This window comes from Rhinatrema bivittatum, chromosome 2, assembly GCF_901001135.1.
Source record: "Rhinatrema bivittatum chromosome 2, aRhiBiv1.1, whole genome shotgun sequence".
NCBI classification, from domain to species: domain Eukaryota; kingdom Metazoa; phylum Chordata; class Amphibia; order Gymnophiona; family Rhinatrematidae; genus Rhinatrema; species Rhinatrema bivittatum.
Genome location: NC_042616.1, coordinates 710,743,759 through 710,770,740, shown reverse-complemented (window position 1 = coordinate 710,770,740; position 26,982 = coordinate 710,743,759). Strand labels below are relative to the sequence as shown.

Sequence of the window (26,982 nt, the reverse complement as noted above, 5' to 3'; positions counted from 1 at the left end):
ATTTTATGTAAGGCACTAATTGATTCCTATCACGCAAAATCTTTCCCCAGTTTCTTAATTTTGGCAGGAGTCTTACATGTAAAGATTTGAGTCTAGTGTGTGCGGAAATTGGGATGTGTGGGAGTTAGGGAGTTGGTTGGCTGGAAAAGTAAACATCACTGAAACTGCTAACAGTTCAGTTTTGTACTTTAACTAATAAACAATTAATAAAATCAAAAGTTTTCCTAACATACTAAATAGCTATAATAAAGATGTTTTAATAGGGACTGCATTGTTGGCCTGATGGCTTGGTAGCAGTGATCTTCTCTCTTTTCAGGTCTGATTCACAGACTCACATTCTGATCCAAGGGCCAGCCTAACCTAGGAATACTACAGAGGCAGCATTCAGACTTTCCAAAGGGGACGCAATCTCAGCCATTGCACAACAGTGACATCTTAAGGGTGAGATCTGAGGTACATATATACCGGGTTCTGAAGGGAGTCACTATGATGGCTGGATCATAGAAGGAGGAGGAGGGTGAAAAATAAAACTGGAGCAAAATCCCCAGGTAGCTCTGATTGAAGGCTTCTAGCACCATGGTTACAGTTTTCAGTGGTTCCAATTAATCTGGAAACCCAAAGAAACTGGGCGAAGCTGCTGGGGCAAGAAAAATACAGTACAAATAAATATCTAAAATAATAAAAGGAATTAGCCACATCCTGTATGTTATAAAATATGGTAATACTTACACCGCATATGCTAACGTTTGAGGGATATCAGTTACTATTTTCTTTTCTTCTGAGCATTATTAAGCCCGCCTGAGTTCTCCGTTGTTACAAAAACACCAGTTATAAGACAATACAGTACTTATTTTTTTACTTTTACTTTTTTTATTTCATACAGAACATATACTACTAGCCAATATTAACACAAGTAAAAGATCAACTGCACAACTTTTCAGTCTATTTAGAACAGTTTTATGAAGTCCAGACTTAAAAAAAAAGTCTCCCCATAACAACCAATTTCCACAAACAACAAAAAGAAAATAAGATAACAATAGGAAGGTAGTGAACAGTGTCCATGTGGTTGCATTCACTTTTCTTGCATATTCATATCAAACCACAGCATTTAGCTATTTCACATGAGGAGTATCTGGGATATAAGCTTTTAATGTGTCAGTGCGTACATTAGTGTATGCGATATATGGTTTACAAACAGAACAGAACTGGCCATATCTGTTTGTATGAATCACTGTCATTTTTTCTATGCAATACATGTTCCAAACTCTTTGTAACCCTTCTTCTATACCCTGTGAAGAAATGTTCTACCTCATAGCTATTTCACTGCTTTCTATCACTGTTTCATGGAAGAAATGGAGGAAAAGGCAAGAAACCAACGCATGTAACATAGTAAAGACAGCAGATAAAGACCAAATGGTCCATCCAGTTTGCCCAACAAGCTGCTCATGGTAGTAAATCCTGTTCCATGCAGGATACCCCCATGCCTTCGGTTAAGGGTAGTAGCTGCCACTCCTTTGTAAAAGAACTCAGAAGCAATGAGGTGGAACCTTCGTGTGTAATTTGTCCTTTATCTACACTAACTGGAGCAATGTTTGTTGTTTTTATGTGGTTCAAAATTACAAAGTTAAATGCAGGTATACATAGCATATAATAAGAAAATGCCATACTGGGTCAGACCAAGGGTCCATCAAGCCCAGCATCCTGTTTCCAACAGTGGCCAATCCAGGCCATAAGAACCTGGCAAGTACCCAAAAACTAAGTCTATTCCATGTTACCATTGCTAATGGCAGTGGCTATTCTCTAAGTGAACTTAATAGCAGGTAATGGATCCATCAGCATCAATGGATTCGGATAGTGAAAGGATCGAGGACCATGCCATTCCTGTTGGGGGAGGAGAGCTGATCCTCCCTACATCTCAAGGAACTAGTCTCCCTGGGCAGGAGCCCTGGATGATGTTGCCTCCCCCTCCTGCTTGCCAGCCTTGGCAATGTAGTCTCCCTGGGAGAGAGAATGAGAACATCCTGGGCTAGCAGCTTGCTGTCGCGCCCATGCACGGCTGCCCGTGCATGGCTGTGATCAGCACACCGTTCATCCGACACATCGATGTCGGGATTGCGTCAGAGATTGGGCCCACCTTCGGGTACCATGGTCACCCTTGACGCCACTTTCCTTCTCTGTGCGCATCCACAATTCCAGTATGTATTGTTCCTTTCCCTATAACATTTCTAAAATCCTCTTTCCTTTCTGAGCATACCGCCAGAACCTTTATGTGCTGTCTTAACGTCTACCACTGAAAGATCTCTAATGTGGATCCTTCCTTAAGATTGCTTTGTTTTAACTTTGCTAGTAGTACAGTTTGGCTGCCGAATTAAAGGGCATGATGTATTTCCTCTTATTTGTTATTTGCACAGTACTACTGAAGAAAAAAATAGTGAAGTATGCCTACAGGTCTCAGTTACTGCTGCCAGCAATAACAGAAGTACTTGCACCAGTGCCCCATTACTGTATGGAAATAAGTTCCCCTAGGAAACCACAGGGTGTAAATACATTGAAAACATTTCAGTTTGCAAGTTACACAGGGGCCAAATTTAGCAAAACAGTAGTGACATAATACAGAATAATTACACAATATATAATTTCTGTATTGACAGACAAAATAAAGGTGTGCTGTTATAGAAATGCATTTTACTTATTTATTTATTTATTTATTTATTTATTTATTTACCCTTCATCTTTTTCTCTCACATATGCACTAGCATTCTAGATGAGTTACAATTAGTTAACCAGATTGAAACAACATCACATAGAATCAGACAAAACCAAACACAGGGAGGCTAATTTTCAAAGCTATTTCCAGGAATAAAACAGGGCTTTAGCTATGGAAATGGTTTTGTTATAAATTTGCCCACCCAATACGTGGGTAAACTTACTAGTGCTCCCCAGGACTGAGCAGCAGCTTTCCTAGGGGCAGGGTTAGGGAGGTGTTTGCACTTACACACATACGTTTTTGCATATTTTTTGTTGTTTATAAATTTAAAAAAAAAATCATGCAAAGAACTAATTTACATAAGAAAACAGATACTTGTTCTAGAAGAGACAGTCTCCATTATATAAAAAGTAAATATCAAACTAAACAAAGCAGCAGGCCAATCCTGCCAATCCTTCAAAATTAGGGGATGGGAGGGAAAGAAAATTACATTTGCGAAGGAAACAGAAAATAAAGGAAAATACTCCTATTATTGGCTCCAAACAGAGCTGTACTGGCAGTCGACACCCACATTTGGAGAGTAATTAGTAACTGGAGGTGTTTTATACTGTAAAAAAGTCTCCAACTGACAGAGATCCCAAAACACATGCGTGTTCCCACTATATTTCACCGACATTTGCAGGGAACCTACAATACCTGAATGTAATCCACTTTGAAGTTTCAAAAAAGGTGGTATATAAATAAATATAATAAAATATTAAAATAAATACTAAAATTTAAACAGAAATTGTACTGGCAGGAAAACCTCAGCACAATAATAAAAGCCTCTTACACTGTAATTGATGTGCCTGCAAATACCTGGGAATAGGTACATCTCGAAGTAGATATTCAGCGCCACTTAGCCAAATAAGTTTTGACTTATCCAGCTAAGTGGCAGCGGCTTGAATATCTGCCTGGGATTAGCGGCCACCACTTAGCCGGATTAACTATTTAACTGGCTAAATATTTAGCCAGTTAAGTGGTGGGCTGGGCATGGGCATAACTGGGAGGAGTCGAGTCAGCTGAATAAATACCCAGCAAACTCCGATATTCAGAGTTAGCCGAATAACTTATCCAGCTAACTCTGGTCAGGCCATAGAACTGTCCTATAGTTAGCCGGATAATCCGGCTAGCTTTTAAATAGCTGGGTATATTCAGCAGCGCAGTTGCACTGCTGAATATCTAGACTAAGGCCTGGATTTATCAAAATGCACTAAATATTGCATGCGATAGGAAAAGGGGTGTGTTTTATGGTAATAGGTTGTTTATTGCAAAGTGTGCTATCTTAGCACTTTGCATAGGTATTAGCACAAACTGTGATACCTTTTTCACACTTTACAATAAGGACCAGAATTGATGTATTTCCTACCTTCAATCACAGGGGGGGGGGAGGGAGAGGGAGAGGGAGAGAGAGAGAGAGAGAGAGAAAGAGAGAGAGAGAGAGAGAGAGAGAGAGAGAGAGAGAGAGAGACAGACTAGGTACAAGCCCCTCATACTAGGTAGGTATTTATACCTCTATATGAGGCCCACCTAGCTACTCGAGGTGAGGTTTAGGTATTAGTGTAGGGGTTAGGGGCCACTTTGACATGCAGAATGAGACATACGAACAGAACAGTGCACTCTTGTGAAGATTTGATGACCTTCGGAGTAAGGAAACTCACCCAAAGATGAGATTTGTGCAATGTTCTCTCAACCTAACTTGATGGACACTCTACCTGGGTAACATCAAGCTAGGTTGAGAGAACATTGCACAAATCTCATCTTTGGGTGAGATTCCTCACTCCAAAGGTCATCAAATCTTCACAAGAGTGCACTATGTCCATTTGTCGCATTCTGAATGTCAAAGTGGCCCCTAACCCCTACACTAATACCAAAACCTCACCTCGAGTAGCTAGGTGGGCCTCATATAGAGGTATAAACACCTACCTAGTATGAGTGCCTTATAGCTAATCTCAGTCTCTCTCTCTCTCTCTCTCTCTCTCTCTCTCTCTCTCTCTCTCTCTCTCTCGAGCTTGAAAACACTATTTGCAAAAACATCACAAAGTGCAATAAAGCCATATCACATGGCCTAACACAAATGAAAAAGGTGTAATTAAAGCTGGGCCAGAACACCTCCCCTTTTCCTAATTTGCATCGCACCATGCGTTATGATGTTTTCGCAGGCGTTAAAGGTGCTTTTCACATGCGAAAACCCCATATATCACTTTGATAAATGACCCCCTAAGTTAGCCAGATTGATTTATCAGCTAACTAGCACTGCCGCCTAGTGACTGAATATGAACCTCCATCAGCCTTAGAAACTGACATTCCCTGTTTTAGAAAAATAATCTCAAAATTGCATTCTTAACTTAATTCCAAAGCAAAACATAAAATTAAGGTACTCTATCCTATAGTAATTTCCCTCAAAGAATTTCAAAAACTAAGAGAAGTCCAAACTGTCTAAGGAGATCTGTCCCTCACCTTCACCTCTTGGGGCATCTTCCATATGGTTTCCTGAGGCAGATTATATGTCTTTGCCATAGGCAGAATGGCTGTCTCAGGGATTTTTTTAAATCTCCAATACATATAACTCTTGGACATAACAAGTGGTGTGCTGCTAGATGAATGTGGGAATTAAGGAGACAAAGGTTATTCTTTTTAACTGCATTTTACCCAACAATACAATTTCTAATTTAAGAAAATTAGCAGAAACGTTTTGAAGAGATACATACTACTCCTCCAAAACTTGTATATTAATAACAGTCTATAGACTTCTTCTCCAGAAACTTGTCCAAAACGTTATTACACTTGTATTATCTGAAAGAGTAAGTAACTGATTCATGTTTACCCAATCTATTGCTCTCATGATTTTATAGACCTCTACCATATTCTGCTTCAGTCATCTTTTCATCAGGCTGAACTGCCCTAATCTCTTTAGCCTTTCCTCATAGAGGAGCTGTTCCATCCCCTTTAACGTTTTGGTCGCCCTTCTCTGTATGTTTTCTAGTGCAACTATATCTTTTTTGAGATGCAGCAACCAGAATGCTACATAATACTCTAGGTGTAGTCTCACCATGCAGCAACATTCACTGTTTTATTCACTATTCCTTTCCTAATAATTCCTAACATTCTGTTTGCTTTTCTTGATTGTCACTGCACACTGAACCAAGGATTTCAATGTATTGTCCACTATGATGCCTAGATCTTTTTCCTGTGTGGTAACTTCTAATATGGAACTTATCATCATGTAACTACAGCGTGAGATATGTTTCCCTACGTATATCACCTTGCACTTGTACACATTAAATTTCATCTGCCATTTGGATGCTGTTACGCCTGTCGGTGGCAGTCGGCTGCGACCTCTCATGCTTACCTCTTTTTTCCCTGCTCCATCAAATCTGGGAAGAATGGCGGTCTCTGCTAATCCCCGCCGACCTCTCCAGCGTTCCCGAGACAGCGTGGGCGCTGCCGACTGCCATCTTGGACCTGGAATTACCTAGGCGCGTACACGCGCGCAAGGGCCTCCTTTGAACATATCATGGCGGGAACCTTGGGGGCGTCCCCTCCCGATGATGTCCACCCGCTAGTGTATTTAATCTGACCAGCCCTTGCCTTCTTTGAGTTAGCAAGGAGTTCCATCTTGCTGAATCCACCTCATTCAAGGACTTCCTGTTCCTGACTTGGTCTTGAAGCTCTGAGCACCAGCTCCTCGGGGGCTCCCCTGCATTCCCGGTTATCTTCTCCTTGGAGGGCCTACCTTCCTGACTGCTACTAGACCTGCTTCTCAGGTCTCTCTCTCTCTCCAGGAACCATCTACTGTGAGTACCTCTACTGACTTCTACTATACGAACTGTATTGAGGATTTCACGTGGTGAACCCCGAACCTCGGGCCACTACCGCCTTTCTTCAGTAGAAGCTATTCAGCTTACCTGCACTGCAGAGTATCGACACATCAACTACGGGAGCTACTTCAGGGTTCTGACATCTCTACCAGTTCTTCAACATCTACTGTACAGACATCCTTGGCATACCCCCCTTCGCCGGCCACTACCAGATCTGTATTCCTGAGGTGCCTGCACATGTCAGAGAGGATCCCCGGCGTACCCCACTTTGTGAACCGGTAGATGTAGTGTACTTGGATTTTCAGAAGGCGTTTGACAAAGTTCCTCATGAGAGGCTTCTAGAAAAAGTAAAAAGTCATGGGATAGGTGGCGATGTCCTTTCGTGGATTACAAACTGGCTAAAAGACAGGAAACAGAGAGTAGGATTAAATGGACAATTTTCTCAGTGGAAGGGAGTGGGCAGTGGAGTGCCTCAGGGATCTGTATTGGTACCCTTACTTTTCAATATATTAATAAATGATCTGGAAAGAAATACGACGAGTGAGGTAATAAAATTTGCAGATGATACAAAATTTTTCAGAGTAGTTAAATCACAAGAAGAATGTGATAAATTGCAGGATGACTGTGTGAGACTGGAAAATTGGGCATCAAAATGGCAGACGAAATTTAATATGGATAAGTGCAAGGTAATGCATATAGGAAAAAATAATCCATGCTATAGTTACACAATGTTAGGTTCCATATTAGGTGCTACCACCCAAGAAAGAGATCTAGGCGTCATAGTGGATTACACATTGAAATTGTCAGTTCAGTGTGCTGCGGCAATCAAAAAAGCAAAGAGAATGTTGGGAATTATTAGAAAAGGAATAGTGAATAAAACGGAAAATGTCATAATGCCTCTGTATCGCTCCATGGTGAGACCACACCTTGAATACTGTGTTCAATTCTGGTCGCCGCATCTCAAAAAAGATATAGTTGTGATGGAGAAGGTACAGAGAAGGGCAACCAAAATGATAAAGGGGATGGAACTGCTCCCCTATCAGGAAAGACTGCTCTTGACTGCTCTTGACTTTCCTGCTCTTGACTTTCCTGGCTAAGGTGGTTGATGTTTGAGTCCTAGGAGTTAGTGTTGTTTTGATATGGCAGATTTGCCCTTGGGGTAAACTGTATTCTTGGCAGGCTGTCATAGCTTTTATTGGACTGTGTAAGTATTATCTCAAAATGCTGTACATGAACTATTAAGACAATATAGGATCCGTCTTTAAATGTCAATCTCTGATCTGACATCTGAAGAAGATGACTATGTAATTTTAAAAGCTTTGGTACAATATTTTTATTTTGCAGATATTTTTTATTTTGCAGATATTTTTAGGTAGCTTGGCTTGTTCTGTTTACCTAATAGGTGGTGTATTGGTGTTTTAGGACCTGATTTAATATTTGCAGTGTTCAAAAAAAGAAAAAACAAAAAGGTATGAAAAGTAAAATAATTTATCCAAAGTTTATAGAATTACTAAAAGAAATTGGTATCGGAAATTTTTCTGTGTGCACAAACCTTGTGTGCACATTAAAAAAATCTCTGCTACCAGGTTTTTTTTTAGTAATTCTATAAACTTTGGGTGCATGATATTACTTTTCACACCTTTTTGTTTTTACTTTTTTGATTTGATTCAAGGTGTATGCTTACTATTTTTTTTTTTAGTTTGTACTACCATATTTGCAGTATTGCTTTTTTATAGATAGGGGTGTTACTGTTTGAGTGCTGGCGGTTAGTGCTGTTTTGAAATGGAAGGTTTACTATATTGTGATTGATTATTCATAGCTTTCTGAGGGCCAAGCCTACACCCAATTCATGTTACAAAATGCCTAATGCAATATGGGTTTCAACCATCTTTTGTATGTTGGGGAGGGAACAGAGGGTGTGAGACTGATGAAGACTTGCCAGGATGGTGGGAGGGGAGAAGGGGTTGAGGGAGCAAACCTGAATCCCCTACTATAAATGTCACCACGTCACTGCCAGAAAATGTGGTTTAAAACCCCACAGAGAAAATCCCTCCTTTTTATATGCCAAATTTGCCTTACCTGGCTGGAGAAAATTAGGTAGCTGCTCTCCATAAAGGTTTCCTTGCTCTGGTCTTTTCCTCCTTCTTTGAGAGGTGTTTTAAATAAGAGCTGAGTGTGGCTTTATGACTCAGCAGTTCTTCTCTGACTTTTCTGTTGATACTCTGGTTCAGGATAAGGGTTTTTTGGCTGAGTTGGTTAGAAGGGTCTATAGACTCCTTCACAAGGACAAATAATGAATTGGGAGTTTCATTTATTGTCAAAAATGGTTAATATCTTCAAGGGTATGATCAGGAAAACTATGAGTTAAGATTTAAAAGCAGCCTTGAAAAAGTGAGTTTTTAGGCTGAGTTTAAATAAAGCCAGAGAGGAAGCACGACACATTGACTCAGGAAGTCTTTTCTAAATATATGCTGCAGCAAGGTGGAAAGCATGGAGTCTGGACTATGAGTGACTTGTCCTGTGAATAGAGTTCACGAAGAGGGATATACAGAGAGGTAATGAGGAGCTGCAATTTGAATGTACTTGTAGGTACAAGAAATTTGAACTGTAAGCGGGAATGGATTGGAAGCCAATTAAGTGACTTGAGAAGAGAGGTTATATGGGTGTAGTGACACTGGTGGAAGATAATTTGCGTGACTAAATTTTGAATATATTATAGTGGAGAAAGCTGGTACAGTGGAAGACCTGGGAGGAACAGGTTGCAGTAGTCTAAGTGGAAGGTGATAAGATAGTGTGTTCAGAAAGGAAGGGATGGATTTTGGTGATGTTATAGAGAAAGAAACTATGAGCCCAATATTCAAGGCACATTCAACATTATTTAGCCAGATAAGCAGGACTTATGCAGCTAAGTATCAGCCGCTGAATATGCACCTACATTCAGTGGCTGCCGCGAAGTAGTGTGAATAGGCAATAGCTAAAGCCAGAAGAATGCTGGGCTGCATAGAGAGAGGAATAACCAGTAAGAAAAAGGAGGTGATAATCCCCTTGTACAAGTCCTTGGTGAGACATCACCTGGAGTACTGTGCTCAGTTCTGAAGACCATATCTGTTATACGCGCTGGCTGAGGCAGACCCGCAGCTCGGCCCCCTCACCTCTCTCAAAGTGATCCAGCACCTGGTCCCTTGTCTCTGGCGGCTGTTGGCCACCGGCTCCATCCTCGGGCTGCCCCTGGGGCCTCTGGCTCTGCTATAGTTCCTGATGCTCCATGTCGGCCTCTCTGCGTGACCCATGGAGAGACGCCATCCCGACCAATGCCGCACCCTTCCCTAGGCGTGCGCACAGCTGATCCTTTAATAGGGCCCGTGGCGGGAACCTGCCGCAGCCCCGGATGATGACGTCGGCTAAGCTCCGATACATAAGGCCAGGTTCCGCTCTCTCAAATTGCCTTTGCAACAGGTCCCCTCGCTAGTCGAGTGCTCGTTGCTTCTTCTGTTCCTGGTTCCTGATCCTGATTGCCTTCATTCCTGTTTCCTTGTTCCTTTTCCTTCATCTCTCCTTCGGATTGCTAACCTGGTTTGACCTCTATATCGCCTGACTACTCTGTTGCTGCTCTCCAGCCCCGGACCTCTGCATTGCCTGACTACTCCATTGCCTCTCTCCAACCCTGGACCTCTGCATTGCCTGACTACTCCGTTGCCTCTCTCCAACCCCGGACCTCTGTATTGCCTGACTACTCCGTTGCCTCTCTCCAACCCCGGACCTCTGCATTGCCTGACTACTCCATTGCCTCTCTCCAACCCTGGACCTCTGCATTGCCTGACTACTTCGTTGCCTCTCTCCAACCCCAGACCTCTGTATTGCCTGACTACTCCGTTGCCTCTCTCCAACCCCAGACCTCTGCATTGCCTGACTACTCCATTGCCTCTCTCCAGCCATGGACCTCTGCATCGCCTGACCATGCCGTTGCTTCTCTCCAGCCCTGGACTTCTGCTTTGTCTGACCATCCTTTGACTCTCTCCTCATCCAGACCTCAGCCTTGCTTGCCACTGCTTCCAGCCTGCCACCAGCCCTGAATCCAGCTTGCTTAAAGACGACTCTTGAGCCTTTATCCTGGATGTGGTTCATTCAGGCTTCAGCCTGCTGTTGCTCGGGCGCCTTCTGTCACACTGTGTTCTTATTGGTGCCCGGGTCTCCGGGACTCCAACTCGTCCAGTACAGACTGATATCTACACTGGTTGCTGCCTCTGGGCTGACTTCGATACACCCTTCGACAACCACTGACAGATGCCACCTAAGTCCAGCAGGCCCCGGCACCCAAAGGCTCAACCCATGGGGAACGAGGGCTGGTAATGGTGAAGCGCCAGCCGGCCTCCATCCGTCAGCGCTCTCTGCCTGCCAACAGTGGGGACCCATAGGATCCCTGCTATGGGTAGCTTCAACTCCACCTCGACCCAAGGGTCCATCTCTGGCGCAACAGTATCTCAAAAGGGACAGAGACAGAATGGAGGCGGTCCAGAGAAGGGTGACCAAAATGGTAGGGGGGCTCCATCAAATGACTTATGAGGAGAGGTTGAAGGACCTAAATATATATACCCTGGAGGAGAGGAGGTGCAGGGGAGATATGATACAGACATTCAGATACCTGAAAATTTTTAATGATGTACAATCGACAAACATTTTCTGTTGGAAAGAAATCATTAGAACTAGGGGTCATGAAATGAAAGTCCAGGGTGGACAACTCAGAAACAACATTAGGAAATATTTCTTTACGGAGAGGGTGAAGGTTGCCTGGAATGCCCTTCCAGAGGAAGTGGTGAAGACAAAAACAGTGAAAACATTCAAAGGGGCATGGGATAAACACTGTGGATCCCTAAAGAGTAGAGGATGGAAATGAGGAAAAGAGTGCATGGGGGTAATTTGCTGTTGTGGCAGTTACTGCCCTTAACCAATAAGTCTTCATACAGTTGATGCAACTCCATCATTGCTCTCTGCTTTAATGGCTGGGAGAAAAGAGGAACAGGGGAATTTGATTCAGACAGCAACCAACAAGGACCCTGACTTTTACGGTTTGGGGAAACAAATAAGCATGGGGGTAACTTGCTGATTTGGCTGTTACTACCCTTAACCAATAAGCTTGAACTTTTGATGCAACTCCAACATTGCTCTTTGCTTCAATGGCAAGAGGGAATGGGAAATTGGACTCAGACAGCAATCAACTAGGGCCCTGACTTTTACAGTCTAGGAAACTGATAAGTGTGGGGGTGACCTGCATGGTGCGGCAGATATTACTATAAGCTTCTGGGCAGACTGGATGGACAGTTTGGTCCTTTTCTACCATCATTTCTATGTTTCTACGTTTCTAAGTCCCTTATATGGCTAAAAGTTACATGCACAAAAAGAAGGCCTGTACTGGGTGGCTCAGGGATGGAGCGAGTTAGCCGTATTTATTTATTTATGTAAAAATGTCTTAGCCGCCCATCATCATTTCTATGTCATTTACAGTAAAGCATTCATAAAAGCAAAATATAAAAATATAAAGGATATAGCATTGACAGACATAAAAACAATATCAAATGATAAGAACTAATAGAAAAAACATCACTAAAAAAAAAAAAAAAGAAAGCCCTCATTCCACCTTGACTTGGATCTCAATAATCTCTGATTTCTTAGTTGTTCTTCTCTAACTCCTCTTCAACAAGTCCAATGATGTTAGCTCATTGAATCACCTTTACAAATGCCTGTCTTATCTGCCTTTCTAAACTTTAACAGAGAAGATTCAGTTTTGATCAAATCCTTGATTCCTTGAATTCATCCAATCGAATTTATTTAAAAGAAGGGAGTTGAAGTAAATTCTTTTTCTCTGATCTCATGGCTGGCTGGTACAATTTCAAAACAGAATTGAAAGAGGGAGGAGTAAAGCTATAAATTCCTTTAAACACCAGCATTAAAATCTTGAACTGGCTGCATAGCATGGATAGTGGAAATGGGCAGGCCCAAGTATAATGAATTGCAATAATCTAATGAGGATATGATCAAAGTATGCATCACCATTTTCAAATCGAATTCCCCTAGAAAAGGGTGCAATCTTCATAAAATACACAATTTAAAGAATGCTCCCTTGACTACTGTTATGGTTTTGAGGTGTTTGGGTGGATTCTTGGGTACTGTGGCAGATGACCACGCCCACGTGGAGGAGCCCCGTGGGGAGCCACAGTACTGGGCTAGACTCAGGACGTACAAACACAGAGGGCTAGATTTTAAAAGCCCTGCGCGCTGGCGCGCCTATTTTGCATAGGCCGCCGGCGCGCGCAAAGCCCCAGGACGCGCGTAAGTCCGGGGCTTTGTAAAAGGGGCGGGAGGGGGCGTGTCCAGGGGCGTGGTGACGGTTCGGGGGTGGGCCGGGAGGGCGGTCCCGAGTCCCCCGGCACTGCGGCCTGTGCCGGGGGATGCGAGGCGGCGGCGCAAGTTACGCCTGCTTGAAGCAGGCGTAACTTGCGCAACAAAGTGGGGGGGGATTTAGGTAGGGCTGGGGGGTGGGTTAGGTAGGGGAAGGGAGGGGAAGGTGGGGGGACGCGGAGGGAACGGAGGCAGGCTGCGAGGCTCGGCGCCCGCAGGCTGCCAATTTTGCACAGCCTTGCACGTGCCGACCCTGGATTTTATAAGATACGCGCGGCTATGTGTGTATCTTATAAAATCCGGCATACTTTTTAAAGATCTACCTCAGAGTTATGTCTTTTATTGTACAGCTGATGGTTACCACCAGAGGTGGCAGTAGTGAGGTGATCCAAGGTAGCAGTCCAGGGACCCTCGGAAGAGGGAACCCGTCTCACCAAGTTGGTATAGGGAGATCCAGGTGTAGGTTTCCCAGCATGGCAGAGCTGTAGATGAGACAGACTGAGAATTTGATTACTCACTAGATGGTAGCTGTAAGGTTGACGATTCCACCAGGCAGAAGTAGATGGTAATAGGCACCGAGGCAGGGAGAGCAGGCCCTCGAGGAGCAAGTACCAGATCCCAGTAAGGCACCTGAAAGGAAAGCAGAGGGCCCCCGAGGAGCGGGTACCCAGGTTAGAGAATACCCCGAAGGGCAGAGAGAGAGCTTCCAGCGGCAGCACGGAAGCGGCAGAGTAGCTTAGACGGACGAGTCCAATCCTTGCTAACTCACGGGCAGATACAGTAAAAAACGCGGGAGAGCGGGCAAGCGTGAACTCTCCCAGCGCGCGCACAGGACACTCTCCTATGCACGCAATACAGTAAATGCATTTATTTAAATTAGGCCCAGTGGTAAAAAGAGGCGCTAGAGACACTAGCGCGTCCCTAGCACCACATTTTGGACAGGAGCGGCGGCTGTCAGCGGGTTTGACAACAGACGCTCAATTTTGCCGGCGTCGGTTCTCGAGCCCGCTGACAGCCACGGGTTCAGAAACCGGACACCGGCAAAATTGAGCGTCTGGTTTTCAACCTGTGAGCTACGGGCCTATTTCAAATTTTTTTAACTTTTTTAAACTTTTGGGACCTCCGACTTAATATTGCCATGATATTAAGTCAGAGGGTACCCGGAGAAATTAAGTCAGAGGGTGCCCGGAGAAATTATCGCCTACCTTTGGGTAGGCGCTAGTTTCTGAAAGTAAAATGTGCAGCTTGGCTGCACATTTTACTTACTGAATCGCGCGGGAATACCTAATAGGGCCATCAACATGCATTTGCATGTTGTGGGTGCTATTATGTTCGGGGGGGTTGGACGCGCGTTTTGGACACGCTATTGCCCCTTACTGAATAAGGGGTAAAGCTAGCCCGTCGAAAACGCGCGTCCAAATGCCAGCTAACAGTGCGCTCTATTGGAGCACACTGTACTGTATCGGCCTGTCAATGAGCTAGCAAACACGTGTAGGCTAAATACCCGGATGGCGTGACGTCACTCGAGGGGGACGCCCCCGAGGTTCCCTCCATGACATGGATAAAGACGTGGGTGGCATGCACGCGTGCACCCTAGGAGGCCCTTAGGAAAAACACGGCATGAGGCTTTGCCATAGCCGTTCCAGGGATGCCTGTGCACGCGGCTTGCAGACGCAGCGGTGGCCATCTTCCCAAGGCTAGCGGGGAGAGCAGAGAAAAAGGTGAGGCACAAGGGTCGAAGCCGTCTGAGACCGACGGACGCAACAACTACTTTTGCAATTTGAGGCTTCGTCATACGTTTGGTGTCAAAAATGACTCCCAAGTTTCTAGCTTTTGAGACAATAGAGATGGAAAAATCCTCTGCCTGTATTAGTTTGGATACCTTGCTGGAAGGAATTCTAGCCAGATATATCACTTCTGTTTTTTTTAATTCAAAAATAGTTTGTTCTCAACCAGCCAGGATTTCAATTTTTTTAGACATTGAGGGGCAGATTTTAAAAGTCTATGCGCATAAATCCAGGTGGATTTATGCACATGGAGGGGGGGTTACGCGCACCGGGCCTATTTTCAAAAGGCCCGGCGGCGCGTATAAGTCCCAGGACTTGAAAAAATGGGCGGTCCAGGGGCAGGGCGTGGGCGGTCTGGGGCGGTCCAGGGGCAGGGTGGGGGCGTGCCCAGAGGCCTCTCTTCTGCCACTGGGCCTGGGTATCACTCGCCGGCACTTGGCCGGTGCGCGCAAGTTACGCCTGCCTCTGGCAGGCGTAACTTCTGGGATAAAGGTACGGGGGTATTTTTTTTCAGGCTGGGGGGCAGGACAGGTTGGGGAAGGGAGGGGAAGGTGGGGGGGGGGGGCGAAGGAAAGTTCCCTCCGAGGCCGCTCCGATTTCGGAGCGGCCTCGGAGGGAACGAGGAAAGCCATCAGGGCTCCCCTAGGGCTCAGCGCGCGCAAGGTGCACTAGTGTGCACCCCTTTGCGTGTGCTGACCCCGAATTTTATCACATGTGCGTGGCTGTACACGCATGTTATAAAATCGGGTGTACATTTGTGCGCGCCAGTTAGCCTGCACAAATGTACCCCACGCGCGTAGTTTTAAAAATCCAGCCCTGAATGATTTTATCAGTAGCTTTGGAGAATGAACCTCCAATTGGAATAAAAAACTGGATGTTGTCTGCATATAACCTGCAGCTGACATCCATATAACTTATACAACTAACTACCGATATTCAGAGTGATGAGCATAAGTATACATGTAAGTTTAGATGTGCCATAGAGCAAGTCTAACCTTAGCTAGGTAGACTTATCTGGCTAAGTGCATAAGTATATTTATTTGTATATTCAACTGCTTTGCCGTGTCGCTGAATATGCATTGTAACTTAGCCAAATAATTCTAAGTTACTTATATGGCCAACTTTGAATATCTACTCCTACATGTTTTAACAATATTTTGGATGTATAACTACAAAGAGAGAGGAGTTGAAGATGACCCCCATGGTTATGGGATGAGGGGACCCGGAGGATAAAATCCACAGAGACAGAGAAAGGGGAAAAGGAATAGGTAGGTTGGGGGAAAAAGATGTTCTGTCTTGGTCATGCCATCTTTAAGGAGGCAAAGTGAAATCCAGATAAGCAGGCTAAGATATTTGACTAAATTCCTGGAGATATTTATGATTTAAAGAGGTATATCTGGGAGTCATCAGCATAAAGATGGTACTAAAAGCCATGGGAGATCAGACCACTGAATATCGAGAGAGAAGAGAAGAGATTGTAAGACAGTCTTGAAGCACACCAATTAATAGTGGAATAGCAGTCGGTGGAGGAGGATCCAACAGAGTATATACTAAAAGTGTGTGATAGGAGAGGTACGAATAAAACTAAGACAGAACAAAGTCCCAAAATCCAAGTGAGCAAAAGTATCAAGGAATTGGTGATGATCAACAGTATGAAAAGAGCAGATAGGCCAAGGATGATGAGGATTGAGAAAAGGCCCTTGGAACTGGCCAGATCACTGAATACTTTGGAAAGAACTGTTTTTGTAGAATGTAGAGAGCAAAATCCATATTGGTGTGGATCGAGAAAGGTTTGATATGAAAGAAAGTCAAGACAACAGAGGTTAATGTCACATTTGAGTAGTCTGAATGCAAAGGGAGGAGGGAGATTAGAAAATACAAGGGAAGGTAGGATCCAGTGAGGGTTTATGAAGAGTAGGGTGAATATAGCAGGTTTGAAGCCAGCGGGAGCATTAGCAGTGGAAAGTGATAGCTTGAGGATGTGACAGATGAAGGATATGATGGTAAGGGAGATAGACCCTGAGAATCTGGGTGGGAATGGAGTCAGGAGACCAGGTAGTGGGTTTGGAGCAGGAGACAACATTATTTTTTTTATTTAGTGCTTTTCTATACCCGCATTCAAGATAAAAATCTCATCATGCTGGTTTACATTTAACAGGGGGTGAAAAAAAAAATAAATGAATAAATTAACAAATTGTAGCAAGTGAAAAGAAAAAACTCTGCAGTTACAATAAAACAGGGAAGATTCGAAACTGGGAGGAGGAAAGTCTAAAGGAATTTAACATAGAGAGCAATTATTTACAAAGTTCTAGGAATGTCTGATTGTGGATGTACATGTACAGTTGCATCCTCTTATTTCAGAAAGAGAAGAAAGGGTGAAAGGAGCCAAAGGAAGAGGATAGTAATTCCACTAATGACCTTCTTCCATTTGGAAAACTGACCATTTAGTTCTACTTTATGTTTATGGTCTATTAACCAGTTACCAATACACAACAGAACACTGCTTCTTATTCCATGATTTTTGAAAATCCAAATATACTATGTTAACTGGATTACCTTTATTTACATATTTGTTTACACCTTCAAAACAATTCTAAAAGATTGGTAAAAACAATTCTTTCCCTTGCATAAATCATATTGACTCTTTCTCATTAAGAGATTATATGCCCAGTGATTTTTGTTTTTAAGAATGGCTTCTACCATTTTATCTTGCACTGACTTCAGGCTTAACAGTCTGTAGTTTTCCAGACCATCCCTGGAGCCATTTTTAAATTTGGCATCACATTAGCTACCTTCCAGTCTTCAGGAATTGGGACTGTTTTAAATGATAGATTACAGATTGCTAGTAACAAGTTAGCATTTTCATGTTTTATTTCTTTTTGAACTCTGGGAAGGATACCATCCCATCCCAGTGATTTGTTACTTTTTAGTTTGTCAATCTGATCTATTACATCCTCTATTACAACAGATATTTACATTGCACAGAATCTCTACCATTAAAGAATGTTTCGGGTGTGGGCATGTTCCCAATATCCTATTCCATGAAGGCCAAGGCAAAGAGTTCATTCAGTTTTTCTGCTTTTTCCTTTTCTTCCATAAGCAGCCCTTTTGTCCCTCAGTCATTTAGTAGCCCAACTAACTCACTCACAAGTCTGGGATTTGGCACCATAAGCTTTTATTTACAACTAACCAGAGATTTTATTTATTTACATCATTTATAACCAGCCTCTCCGAACAAATGACCAAGACAATGTACAACAGTAAAATGAATTACAGCAATAAATAAATAGTGAAAAGTTGAAACAGTAAAAATATATACATTAAAATAATAATCAATATGTAATATATCATTATCAGAGTCACAATTAACTAGAGCATTATCAAAAAGTCATAATTAATGTTGTTTGTTGATTACATGCTCAATTTATCAGCCAGAGTTACATTTAAAAAAATACATCTTTATCACATTAGAAACATTAAAAACTATACCCCAACCCACTCTACAAAATCTCCTGTCATAACCAGCTTTCCCAAGATCAGTTATCATAATCCTCATTCCCCAAATTTTATTATTTATAATTAAATACAATATATCCATGTTAACTAATACAAGATAAAATAGCAAGTAAAACCTGTACCATAAATGCTAACCAGTACAGCATGTCCCTATTAAATAAATCAACTCTTTACAGGGTGTTAGAGACAAGACAGTCATACAGAACTCTTAAAATATTTAAATAAAAGCTTGGTTATAAAGCCATGCTTTTAATACTTTCAGGAATAACAAATAATTCTGTTATTCTCTCACTGAATTAGGTAACATGTTCCATAAAGAAGGATTGATCTCTTAAAAGACTTTGTTGCGTGCCTTTGATAGTCTCATTTCTTTTGGACCTCAGATTACAAAACAATCTTTTGGACCACAGATTACAAACCAATCTTTTGGACCACAGATTACAAACCAATTTACAGATCGCAGTTCACAGCTGACCTTCTATTTACAGATAAAATATGCAAAATATGCAAGTATGATAGTGCAAACCATTTCAAACTTTTTAAAAAATCAACATTTTTAATTTTGCTTGCCAAGCTTTAGGGAACTACCTGCATAACTTGAAAAAAGCAGAGGAGGTCCTATCTTTGAGAATATAATCTAATATAAGATGTGCTTCCTGATTCTGGATCAGCTGAAGTTTCCAAATTAAGCATGCAGGCAGACCTGTGTAAAAAACAATTGCAAAATCAAAGTGGGATAGCACTACTACTGGCATTATTGTTTGAAGGGCTGAGAGAGAAAAGTAAAGTTTTAACAACCTCACTGTACAGTTTCGGAAAAGCGCTTTTGGTTCTTGCCATAACCTGGGGTTCCATTTTGAGTTTAGAATTAAGGATTTCACCCAGGCTATGCATTTCAATTTTAAAGACAAGAGGAACATTGTCTAATTATTCTAAGGGTATAATCTGATAGTAGTCTTTGACTGATCCACAGCACTTCAGTATTGATGGATTCAGACTGAGTTTGTTCTGTCTCATCCAAAAACTTACTGGCTAAAGCAAGAGTTAATAGTTTTCTCTGGAGTTTACATATATAGATAGCTGTACATCATTGTCGTAAAGGCAACACTGAACCCCAAAACACCTCAGAATGTCATCAAGAGGTCACAAGTAAATATTAAATAAGAGAGGAGAGAATATTAACCCCTGTGAGACACCATACTTTAGTGGACATGGAGCTAAGTAGACATTATGTAATGACTCACAGTGAGCCCTCTCTAAAAAAAAAAAAAAAAGGAGCCAGACTACTTTAATATTCACCCACCTAAACCAATGTTGCTGAGTCTTTTTTAAGGAGAATTGAATAATCAACTATATCAAATATGGCAGTCATATCAAGCAGTATTAGTATTGCTGCATCCCACTTCGCCATCACTCAACACATGCTATTGCACAGGGACTATAAAGTAGATTCCATGCTGTGATGTGGTTGAAAACCTGATTGAAAGGAGTCTAATATTTATTGTTTCTTCAAAAAAGATGCAACTACAACATAGTGCACTCCGTGAGTTTGCTGAAATACAGATTTTAGAGATTGGTCTATAGTTCTGTAACAGATCCTGATCTAATAAATGAATCTTTAGAATGGGCTGTAAGGACTGGCAGATCTCAAACCAGCAACCTTTGGAGCACAAGGCCAGCTGATCTTGGTACACCTAGGCAGTAATTATCTAGCCTATCTGACAAGGGCAGTGCACAACCCTGAAAGCTCCCAATTGGACCAACCTAGAGTGTGCCCCAAGGTTGGAAGCTGTATATAAGGAGACCTTGCTTGACACACCTTTGCTGGTCCAAATAGTCTTCTTAGGTCTTATCTGTGAAAAAGCTGTCTAATTGGTCCTTGATTCCTGATCAATGCCTGATTCCTGTTCCTTGCTAGATTCTTGATCTATGCCAGATTCCTGCTCCATCCCAGTTATTGGTCACACCAAGGCCCCCAATGCCCTCAGCCTGTCTGGCACTTCAGGTATTCTCTGGAAACATCAAGTCCCAGCTGCAGCCTGCACTCTTGGGCTCAACCAATGGGAAATGGCTATGGCGTCAGGTGGAGACCCCAATTGGGTGTCTTGCATGGTATGTTGCTTTCCTCAACACAACTTCTGTCCATAGACTGCTGCTTACTAAGGCCTCTGGTCTCTTGTGGGCTGGGCTCCTATCTTATTTCCCCTGGAAAGGAACCCATGAGACATGGGCTTTATAATAGCTTGCTTCTTTGATTTAGGAAGAACACCCTCTTCCAGTGAAGCACTGATAATTTGAATTAACCATGCCACAAGATCCTTCGCATTCTTTATCAGTCATGAGTAACAAGAATCTGTTAAGCAGTAAGTAGATTTGGTAGTTAAGAACATAAGAACATAAGAAAATGCCATACTGGGTTAGACCAAGGGTCCATCAAGCCCAGCATCCTGTTTCCAACAGTGGCCAATCCAGGCCATATGAACCTGGCAAGTACCCAAAAACTAAGTCTATTCCATGTTACCATTGCTAATGGGAGTGGCTATTCTCTAACAGGTCAATACAGTAAAGTGCGGCCGCGGTTACCCTGCTCCTAACCCACTTTCTACCCACTTTTCGGCCGCGTTAGCCCTTCCTGCGATACACAATCCCCTTTAACCTACTTTTACCGCGTCCTTAAATCACCAGGTAACCCCTTCCGCCCGCGGCATGTATATTACATGTAAACGATCGAAATAGCTATTCCCTCCCATACAGTAACGCGCGCCCCATCTATCGCTTTTTTACCCTGCCGTTTTGCCGTGCGTTTAACCTGCTAATTTACCGCCTACCCTTACCCCTGCGTTAGAGGCAGGGGTAAGGGTAGGCGGCAAACTTTCCCCCAGCCCCCGCTCCCCTGCCCTGGCCGCGTCAATGGGTGCTGGTCTCCACGGCAGCCCCAGTCCTCTCCCCTCCTCCCGAAGTAACAAAAGCGGAAAAAAGCGAAAAAGCGAAAAAGCAAAAAAAAAGTTGCAAGAGAGAGAGGGGAGAGAGGACGAGCAATCCTAAGCTCAGGATTGCCAGTCCTCTCTCCCCTCCTCCCGAAGCAATGCGCGAAAAGCAGCCTTGCTTTTCAGGAGGAGGGGAGAGAGGACTGGCAGTGAAAAGCAACGAAGCGACTTACTTTTTTTGCAGCCCCCCATCCGGAGACGGACATCGGCGACGAGGGACCGCGGCTCCCCTGCCTCCAGCTGCCCGCGAAGATAGATGCATCGCACGGGCGAAAGCGGCCCCTGTGCATGCAATTGGGCCGCTCAAGACGTGACGTCATGACGTTTGGCATCACGGCATGTGACGTCACGTCTTGAGCGGCTAATTGCACGCACAGGGGCCGCTTTCGCCCGTGCGATGCGTCTATCTTCGTGGGCAGCTGGAGGCAGGGGAGTCGCGGTCCCTCGTCGCCGATGTCCATCTCCGGAGGGGGGCTGCAAAAAAAGTAAGTCGCTTCGTTGCTTTTCACTGTCAGTCCTCTCTCCCCTCCTCCCGAAAAGCAAGGCTGCTTTTCGCGCCTTGTTTCGGGAGGAGGGGAGAGAGGACTGGCAATCCCGAGCGTAGGATTGCCCGTCCTCTCTCCCCTCTCTCTCTTGATACTTTTTTTTTTTTCATTTTTTCCACTTTCGTTGCTTGCTTCGGGAGGAGAGGAAAGAGGACTGGCAATCCCGAGCGTAGGAGAACCGTCCACTTCCTGGTACCTGTCATTTCAAATGTCATTTGAAATGACATTTGAAATGACAGATACCAGCGTGTCCATGAAGCGTTAGGCCAGCGCACCCAGGATACTGTATAGCGCTCTATACAGTAAAATGGGTTGCGCGGGCCTAACGCTTCACGGACGCTTCTTAGACGCAGCTTGCATTTGCAAGCTATTTACATACAGTATCGGGCGGTAGGTGAGCTGGACTGTGCGTGCAGCAACCGCAGGTGCGCCCGGCACTAACGCAGCTCTCCCTACCCCTCCTTACTGTATCGGCCTGTAAGTGAACTTAATAGCAGGTAATGGACTTCTCCTCCAAGAACTTATCCAATCCTTTTTTAAACACAGCTATACTAACTGCACTAACCACATCCTCTGGCAACAAATTCCAGAGTTTAATTGTGCGTTGAGTAAAAAAGAACTTTCTCCGATTAGTTTTAAATGTGCCCCATGCTAACTTCATGGAGTGCCCCCTAGTCTTTCTATTATCTGAAAGAGTAAATAACCGATTCACATCTACCCCTTCTAGACCTCTCATAATTTTAAACATCTCTATCATATCCCCCCTCAGCTGTCTCTTCTCCAAGCTGAAAAGTCCTAACCTCTTTAGTCTTTCCTCATAGGGGAGCTGTTCCATTCCCCTTATCATTTTGGTGGCCCTTCTCTGTACCTTCTCCATCGCAATTATATCTTTTTTGAGATGCGGCAACCAGAATTGTACACAGTATTCAAAGTGCGGTCTCACCATGGAGCGATACAGAGTCATTATGACATTTTCCGTTTTATTCACCATTCCCTTTCTAATAATTCCCAACATTCTGTTTGCTTTTTTGACTGCCGTAGCACACTGAACCGACAATTTCAATGTGTTATCCACTATGACGCCTAGATCTCTTTCTTGGTTTGTAGCACCTAATATGGAACCCAACATTGTGTAATTATAGCATGGGTTATTTTTCCCTATATGCATCACCTTGCTCTTATCCACATTAAATTTCATCTGCCATTTGGATGCCCAATTTTCCAGTCTCACAAGGTCTTCCTGCAATTTATCACAATCTGCTTGTGATTTAACTACTCTGAACAATTTTGTGTCATCTGTAAATTTGATTATCTCACTCGTCGTATTTCTTTCCAGATCATTTATAAATATATTGAAAAGTAAGGGTCCCAATACAGATCCCTGAGGCACTCCACTGTTCACACCCTTCCACTGAGAAAATTGTCCATTTAATCCTACTCTCTGTTTCCTGTCTTTTAGCCAGTTTGCAATCCACGAAAGGACATCGCCACCTATCCCATGACTTTTTACTTTTCCTAGAAGCCTCTCATGAGGAACTTTGTCAAACGCCTTCTGAAAATCCAAGTATACTACATCTACCGGTTCACCTTTATCCACATGTTTATTAACTCCTTCAAAAAAAGTGAAGCAGATTTGTGAGGCAAGACTTGCCCTGGGTAAAGCCACGCTGACTTTGTTCCATTAAACCATGTCTTTCTACATGTTCTGTGATTTTGATGTTTAGAACACTTTCCACTATTTTTCCTGGCACTGAAGTCAGGTTAACCAGTCTGTAGTTTCCCAGATCGCCCCTGGAGCCCTTTTTAAATATTGGGGTTACATTTGCTATCCTCCAGCCTTCAGGTACAATGGAAGATTTTAATGATATGTTACAAATTTTTACTAATAGGTCTGAAATTTCATTTTTTAGTTCCTTCAGAACTCTGGGGTGTATACTATCCGGTCCAGGTGATTTACTACTCTTCAGTTTGTCAATCAAGCCTACCACATCTTCTAGGTTCACCGTGATTTCATTCAGTCCATCTGAATCATTACCATGAAAACCTTCTCCATTACGGGTGCCTCCCCAACATCCTCTTCAGTAAACACCGAAGCAAAGAAATCATTTAATCTTTCTGCGATGGTCTTATCTTCTCTAAGTGCCTTTTTAACCCCTCGATCATCTAACGGTCCAACTGACTCCCTCACAGGCTTTCTGCTTCGGATATATTTTAAAACGTTTTTACTGTGAGTTTTTGCCTCTACAACCAACTTCTTTTCAAATTCTTTCTTAGCCTGTCTTATCAATGTCTTACATTTAACTTGCCAATGTTTATGCTTTATCCTATTTTCTTCTGTTGGATCCTTCTTCCAATTTTTGAATGAAGATCTTTTGGCTAAAATAGCTTCTTTCACCTCCCCTTTTAACCATGCAAGACTGAGCTTCTAGAATGGTATTTTTTAACAATGACCACGGCTCTTGGACATTTTTTACTTTTGTAGCTGCTCCTTTCAGTTTTTTTCTAACAATTTTTCTCATTTATCAAAGTTTCCCTTTTGAAAGTTTAGCATGAGAGCCTTGGATTTGCACACTGTTCCTCTTCCAGTCATTAAATCAAATTTGATCATATTATGATCACTATTGCCAAGCGGCCCCACCACCGTTGCCTCTCTCACCAAGTCCTGTGCTCCATTGAGAATTAGATCTAAAATTGCTCCCTCTCTCGTCGGTTCCTGAACCAATTGCTCCTATATAGCTATAATTTATTCCATCCAGGAACGTTATCTCTCTAGCGTGTCCCGATGATACATTTACCCTGGCAATATTGGGGTAATTGAAGTCTACTAAAGAAAGAACAGTTAATTGCTGAAGTGCAACGAGCTCCACTTATCTATACACAAAAGACGTCGCTAGCTATGGTTTTTTTTAATTTTCTGTGCAATGAACTTATTAAAGGTGATGGACCATCATACCACCCTGGGTTGATTTAGGCAGTAAGCCAAGCTGTCAACCACAGCGGGTCATATTTAATCATCGGTCCCTTGTAGTTTTTAATTCCTCAAACTGTCGCTTTATTATTAAATCAATTTTTTCTTTTTCTTTTTGATATTTTTCTTGTTGTATTTTCTTCTTTTTATTAAAATAATTTTGAATATGACGGTGTTAACTGTAATAAAGGACGGTATTTGTCTTACTTGTTTTGAGCGCCACCGCGCTTCCAAAAGATGGTGTTTCCTTACTTGTGCTGAGCGCCTCCGCGCTTCCGATTTCGTCTGCAGCGCTACCGCGCTTTGCAGGTGAAGGTTGTTCAGGAAAGGCTTTGAAGAGATGAACTTTCGATGTTAAAGATGCTTGCGCAGTCCGACGTACGTTTCGCTTTGCAGAACGTTCTGCCGTCGGGAGGACTAGGCGGTTGAATGCGGGTATTAATTACCATGAGAACCGGACGGGTGTCAAACCAAGATATTGAGTATCAAGTAAACCTTCAACGGGCATTAAACCTTCCAATTTTTGAGTTCAGGTATAACAACCTTTTGATGTGGATACAGTCCCTGAAGCAGCGCAAAGCGAAACGTACGTCGGACTGCGCAAGCATCTTTAACATCGAAAGTTCATCCCTTCAAAGCCTTTCCTGAACAACCTTCACCTGCAAAGCGCGGTAGCGCTGCAGACGAAATCGGAAGCGCGGAGGCGCTCAGCACAAGTAAGGAAACACCATCTTTTGGAAGCGCGGTGGCGCTCAAAACAAGTAAGACAAATACCGTCCTTTATTACAGTTAACACCGTCATATTCAAAATTATTTTAATAAAAAGAAGAAAATACAACAAGAAAAATATCAAAAAGAAAAAGAAAAAATTGATTTAATAATAAAGCGACAGTTTGAGGAATTAAAAACTACAAGGGACCGATGATTAAATATGACCCGCTGTGGTTGACAGCTTGGCTTACTGCCTAAATCAACCCAGGGTGGTATGATGGTCCATCACCTTTAATAAGTTCATTGCACAGAAAATTAAAAAAAACCATAGCTAGCGACGTCTTTTGTGTATAGGTAATTGAAGTCTCCCATTATTACTGCACTACCAATTTGGTTAGCTTCCCTAATTTCTCTTAGCATTTCACTGTCAGTCTCATCATCTTGACCAGGTGGACGGTAGTATACTCCTAGTCTTCCCCAACATACAAGGGATTTCTACCCATAAAGATTCAATTTTGTATTTAGTCTCATGCAGGATGTTTATCCTGTTGGACTCTTTGCCATCCCGGACATAAAGCGCCACACCTCCTCCCGGGTGCTCCTCTCTGTCATTGCGATATAATTTGTACCCCAGTATAGCACTGTCCCATTGGTTATCCTCTTTCCACCATGTCTCTGAGATGCCAATTAAGTCTATGTCATCATTCACTGCTATACATTCTAATTCTCCCATCTTACTTCTTAGACTTTTGGCATTAGCATACAAACATTTCAAAGTTTGTTTTTTGTTTGTATTTTCATTCTGCTTTTTAATTGATAGGGATAAGTTAGAATTTTTTTAGCTCAGGTGAGTTTTTCGTTACAGGCACTTGGACTATTTTTTTAATTATTGGAACCTCACTGTCGGGATGCCCTAATTCTAATGCATCATTAGTATCCTTTGAAGATACCTCTCTTCGAACCATGCGCTGCTGAGCAACTGACGGCCTTCCCCTTTGTTCTAGTTTAAAAGCTGCTCTATCTCCTTTTTAAAGGTTAGTGCCAGCAGTCTGGTTCCAGAGAAGATGGAAAACCATCTATTGATTTATTAATTGGAAAGAGGACAATTATATAACTGGGCAAGAAAACTGATTGTCACTTATCAAGGGAGGAACAAAAGGATTTGTTATTGAATTTCAGATTGTTTCAATTTTATCCTCAAAAAAAGGTGGTGAAGATGTCAGGATCAGAAAAAATAGCTATTCATCTATTGTTTTTTTGCAGGTTTAAATAAGCTATTTGCTATTAGAAAAAAATTTCTAGTGGTGCTTTTTACCTTTAAAATTTTTGTGGCAAAATAATTTCATTTTGCTGTCTCAGTAGCTGTTTTATAGATCCTCAAATGATCCATATAACTTTGAACACGCCCTGCCCCCAGAGGGCAGCCAAAACAATACATTTTGAGTCATCTCTAGAACCAGAAGCATAAGTTTGATTGGAATACTTGGTGTTATGCAAGTTAATCC

The 26,982-nt window shown here is 42.8% G+C and overlaps 1 long non-coding RNA gene across 2 annotated transcripts in view; it reads left to right on the top strand.

Annotated features, from left to right (window-relative positions):
- Positions 1–26,982, top strand: part of LOC115086264 — a 66,032-nt gene that overhangs the window by 13,701 nt on the left and 25,349 nt on the right. The window contains exon 2 of one of the 2 annotated variants that reach the window (XR_003855194.1): positions 317–441. The exons of the other annotated variant lie outside the window; for it this stretch is intronic. This is a non-coding gene — a long non-coding RNA (uncharacterized LOC115086264). The remainder of the gene's footprint in view (positions 1–316; positions 442–26,982) is intronic. 2 annotated transcript variants of the gene reach the window in all.